This window comes from Stegostoma tigrinum, chromosome 3, assembly GCF_030684315.1.
Source record: "Stegostoma tigrinum isolate sSteTig4 chromosome 3, sSteTig4.hap1, whole genome shotgun sequence".
NCBI classification, from domain to species: Eukaryota; Metazoa; Chordata; class Chondrichthyes; order Orectolobiformes; family Stegostomatidae; genus Stegostoma; species Stegostoma tigrinum.
In genome coordinates this window covers 21,116,098-21,122,097 of record NC_081356.1, presented here as the reverse complement: position 1 = coordinate 21,122,097, position 6,000 = coordinate 21,116,098, and positions in this window count along the sequence as shown.

Genomic DNA, 6,000 nt, shown 5'->3' with positions numbered 1-6,000 from the left:
GCACAAAAGCTGACATTTCAGGCTCTGATGAAGGGTCTAGGCCCGAAACGTCAGCTTTTGTGCTCCTGAGATGCTGCTTGGCCTGCTGTGTTCATCCAGCCTCACATTTTATTATCTTGGATTCTCCAACATCTGCAGTTCCCATTATCTCTGTTCTGCATTGGTATTTAATGGAATATAGACAAGAGAGAAGATTGCTCTAGACAAAGCTGGAGGACAAGCAGCATCAAAATGATTGGCTCTCAAGAACAAAAATAGGTTTGTTTCACTAGTAGGGGGTATTTACAGACCTCCGAAAGATGGAAGGGTGGATTTAGAGAGATGAGCAGGAAAAAGAAAACGATCATTCTGGGAGATTCCATTTATCGACTGGGACAGATGAGGGTGCATTTTGACAAGGTGTGCAGAGTATCTGCCGCAGGTCAATGCCCTTGTTATCCTATAAAGACAGCAAGACTGATGGAGTTGGTAAACACACTAGCTCAATGCGTTTCAGCATCTTCAATGTAATCTTCATGAAGTGATGACATTTAAGATCTAACTCAAAATGAAAATATCTGCACCAAAACGAAACCACCAGTTTGAACATTTCTGAAGAAGGGTCTAGGCCCGAAACATCAGCCTTCCTGCTCCTGTCATGCTACTCAGCCTGCTGTGTACATCCAGCTCTACACCTTGTTACCACCATATTGAATATATTTGAATTATCTTAGCACTAGACGTGATGACCCTGATATTTACTGGAGAAGGCTATAAATTGAGGGTTTAGTGTTTCAGAGAAAGAATTCTGAATCAAGAGTGTGGTCATTGAATCATAGAAATTGAATCATAGAATGTCATTGAAAATCATAGAAATCATTAAATCATAGTGAGTTATCTCCAGGTATGTATTTTTTTTAACTGGTTCAGTGACTTGAGTAATGTGTTTGCCTCCTTGGTGGGTAGGCAATGCTGGAGCAAAGGTTGTAGCTTAGGAGCAGGTTGTTCTTATGTTGCTTGGATTCAAATTTTGAGGAGGATGCATGGTGGTGTGCAGGGTTGAGAAAGTAATCAATGTGAGTTGGAGACATTAGTCCAGATAAAACAGGGTTCAGGGATAAATATTTCTGGTCTCCCTTTCACTTCAGTGATTCCTGAGGACTGGGAAATCTGGACATCTGAAACAGAGATAAAATATTTGGCTCATAGCCTCAGTAAGATATTGAACTGAATCACCCATCCCTTGACAGCTGGGTTTGTCTTCTGCTTTCCAACCAATGTAATGTTTGGACAAACAGGCAGAAAGCTAGCCACCAGGATACATGAACATCAATTAGCCACAAAAAGACATGACCCACTGTCACTCGTATCCTTACATACAGATGAGGAAGGACACCACTTTGATTGGGACAACACATCTATCCTAGGACAAGCCAAACAGAGACACACACGAGAATTCCTAGAAGCATGGCATTCCTACCGGAACTCCATCAACAAACACATTGATTTGGAGCCCATCTACCGCCCTGTGAGAAAAAGAACAGAAAATGACATCACCAACACAGGAAATGACATCACCAACCCAAGGAAACCTAACCAGATAAATAGAAAGCGGGACATAACACCAGCATTTCACCGGAGGCTCACTGATGATGTTAGCTAGAATGGTGACGCAACGTCTGAAAACTAACCTTCCAGCTCAGCAACCAAACTCACACCCAGAACCTCTGACTAACTTGGACAAGCAACCCCTAAAAATGACTGATCAGATCCCTTGACTGTTGTGTTTGTAGCTTCCCAACTATTATCCCCTGATTCCTTGCATTGCCCTTACAGGACTGACCATGGAACTACCCTGGGCCAATTGTGGGGCAAACCCCCTGACCATGAGGCACTGAAGCAGACGACTGTATATGTCAAATTCTCTGGACTGTGAGCAGACTGTGCCCAATACTAATGGTGCCAGGACACCTGAACAAACGTGGTCAACCTCTTTCCTTGACTGATGACGAGCCCCCACCAGTTTTCGACATGGCCGTTTCGTTGATGCAATGTGCAACGTGTTTACTGCAGTTGGTGTTAGACTGCTGTCTTGGTATACTACACATGAAGATCCACCAACCAGAACAGTTTAATGCAGACAAGTAATCTATCTGTGTGTTTGTGGTAAAGAGCTCCTTAGAATAGCAATAATGACAGCCTTTTTCATTGTGTTGTGTGCCAAGGCGCATAGCTTGGCAAGGTATAAATGCTGTAAGCATACTGGTCGAAACAAAGTCGTAGAAGCTGAGAAAGTAAGTGAAAGGCCCTGAGGTGCAGGCTGGGCAAACCATTGAGATGGATCCCTGTCCATGTGTATAAAGTTCAAGAAGGCAGCTCAGCATCATTTGCTCAACTGAACTGAGGGAGTGAGAGAAAAATATTGATAGCTACATCCTATACAATTTTTTTTAAAGCGGCCATGAAGTCATACTGCATGGAAACAAATAGACCCTTTGGTCTAGCTCGTCCATGTTGACCATGTTCCCAAACAAAGCTAGTCCCACTTGCTTGAGTTTGGCTCATATCCCTCCAAATCTTTCCTATTCATGAACTTATCCAAATGTGTTTTTAAACACGGTACCTGCATTCACCTCTTCATTTGGCAATTCATTCCAGATGCGAACAACTTTCTTTGGAAAAAAATTGTTTTTCATGTCCTTTTTAAAACTTTCTCTTGTCAACTTAAAAATATGCGGCCTACTTTTGAACTCCCTCATCCTAGGGAAAAGACCCCTGCTATTCACCTTATCTGTCTGTCATAATTTTTTAAGCCTCCATGAGATCATTCCTCAAGCTCTTACGCACCAGTGAAAAAACAATCCCAGCCTATTGTTATAACTCAAACATTCCATTCCTGGCTACATCTTGGTAATTCTTTTCTAAACTCTCTCCAATTTAATTCCTGTGGCAGGATGATCAGAACTGCGCACAGTATTCTGAAAGAGACCTCACCAATGTTCTGTGCAACCTAAACATGACATTCCAACTCCGAGACTCAAAGGTCTGAGCAATGAAGGCAAGCATGGTAAATCTTTCTCAACCATCCTGTCCACCTGTGACACAAGTTTCGAAGAATTATACACCTAAACCTCTGGTTCTCTCTATTCTGTAACATTTCGCAGGATCCTACTGTTAATTTCTAAGCCATCAAATCATTTCAGGGATCCACTGGATGCCTCTGTGAATTCACAGACATGACAACACAAGTGGTCCACTGCTGTTCTTTTCACAAGATCCTACCAATTCACCTCTTTTCCCATTTATGCAGGGCGTCAGACTGGCCTGGTAATAGGTCTTGCTGAGATCCTTGGTTTTCTACAGTATGAATTGAATCAATTGCATCCAATAGCAATCAGCACTTCCTTTAATAAGCCAGCAGCTTCTGTCAACGGCAAAAAAGTCCACACCCTTAATGTGGAGGCATTGGTGGTGAACTTTCAGGAAACACTGGATTCGGGAGGGTCCCAGAGGACTGGAAAGTGGCTAGTATAACACTCCTGCTTAAGTAGGAAGGGAAGCAGAAGACAAGAATTGTATCCCAGTTAGCCTGAAGAAATAGAAGCCAAGCCATTGGGTGTATTTAAGACAGAGATAAAATCACAGAATCGTTTGATTTTCATTTTCGGTTTGATTGTCATGTATTTTACAGTAAGAATGCATCAAAATACAGTGAAAAGTTTTCATTTGTCACCAGGAAGCATCACTTTTATGAGCAATTTAAGAAAAAGGGAGAAAAAGGATATAGCTTGAAGAGAGTCTATCTGTTCTGAGCCAGCTCATCACTGACAACAATGCCTGCACTGCCACCCCTCTGCCACTGCTTTGCTGTTGCCTACACTGGACCCAACCAACGTCGAAGTCACCGATCATCAGGTGCCATCTTTGCTGCTGGGCTGAAACTTCCCCCTCACTGTCTTGCTGCTGCCTGTGTTGAACCAACCAACATCAGGGTCGCTTCACTTGCCACTGGGCCCAACTCACTGATGTAGCCGCAATGCCCTTCCACCATGACTTTGCCATCGCCAATGCTGGACCCAATCAACAACAAAGCCCCCAATCTGCAGGCTCCATCTTTTACCATAGGCCTACCTGGTCAAAGTTGCCTCTGCTGAAGTAGCAGCCTCCGATTCCAGCTCCTGTGCTTGGTCCAGAAAAGTAAGCCAGGGCTCAGTCTCCTCTGTGCTATGCCCCCTTGAGGCCTGTGTTAGGCCCTCCTGAGGTCTGTACCCTGGGCCTGGATTGAGACTGATCGAATTTGAAGCCTGGCCCCTGCTCAGAACTGCTTGATGTCTGTGTGCTGAACTCTGGCCACTGCCGATGCTGTCCATGCTCAGGACAAATAAGTACATTAAAAAGAAGGAAAAGAAAGAAAAAGAAAAGTGGTTGGAGTGGACAAGCTGTGAAACAGGAGCTCCAAACCACCATCACCTTGGACCCAGAAGAATCATAGAATCCCTACTGTGTGGAAGCAGGCTATTCGGCCCATCGAGTACGCATTGACCCTACAAAGAGTATATCACCTAGGCCCCCCAACACTATCCCCTTACCCCTGTATTTACCATGTTTAATCCATCTAGGCTGCAAATCCTTGGACACTATGGGAAATTTAGCACGGCTGGTGCAGCTACCCTACACATCTTTGGACAGATAGATAGGATCTTGATGGGGAAAGGGATCAAAAGCTACTGGGAGAAGTCAGGCAAATGGGCTTGGGAAACATATCAGCCATGACCCAATGGTGCAGTGTCATAATGGGCCTAATTCTGCTCCTGTACCTATGGCCCACTTTCAGAGAATTAGGTGGCCGTGAGTCCTTCAGTACATATCATGAATATAACACTGAGACTTGCAGCCTGTGACCCTTTCGGAGAGACACTGAGTGATGGCCTGTGAATGTGAGCTAGCAGAGAGAAGGTAGTGCCACTTAACTTTTCAAAGCTCAACAGATGATTTATCTTTTTTTTCCCAGATGGCGAGTTGGGTTTGGTGGGAGTGGCTCTGGGTGCCATGTACCAGGATGACGACCTCTCATTTCACAGATAGCATCCAACACAACCTCTACGACAATGTCATTGAACTGAACGGCAGTGTGTGACATCTAAAGGTCATTGTGGGTAACTAGCAGTGTCTCCCATGGAGAGACAAGCTTGAAGTGAATGAAGTGGTGTCCAGCTGGCCTTTAATTATAGCACCAGAGCTTACCTACACTGGAAGGCCTCTCCAGGCGTGAGAATTTGCTACTGATATGACTCACTGAGTCACTCATATTTCAGATTGCTTGCATAAAGGATGCATTTCTGGCAATAATAAGCATAAAATCATATGAGGTAACTTGCATTTGGACATGGTGGAAGTGACAGCTTCTAATGTGCCTCGTGCTGCACTTTAACTCCAGAATGGAAAATCTCTCCCCTCTATTCATACAGCATCCTCTGAGTTTATTGTCTATAAGTGCAAATACTTTGTATTTCCATCTTTGCAAAACAAAATAAGACTTCCTGTCTTTGTCAACAATGGAATCACCTGAGCTAAATTTCAGACAGACTGCACAGCAGGTCACAAAAAACTCCCTTTTATCTCCCATCCGATTTCCCTGAAATTTAGGACAATTGTTCAAGAAAGTGATAATCTTAAAAACTCATAAATTGCAACACTCGTACAGGTATCATAACCTGCTTGCAGTGATTTAGACCACTCCCTTTGCATGTCTTTCCTCAACAACTCATGTAGTACAGCTAACGCGGTTGCAAATTCAGGCAAAAAAAATTGTCAGTGACATTGTGCTAAGTGTTTGAAAAGATCCAGTCTGAGACATCTTTTGGCTTCAGTAAAATGAGAAGAGACTCCATCTTCTTTTTGAAAAGAATAGCCACCTTTTCATGAATTTTGAAGCCAAAATATATGACATTAGATTTTAGGAAAACATGCATTCCTTTTCAGTTTCACATTTTGATCATTGGGCTTTTATTTAGGGAGTAA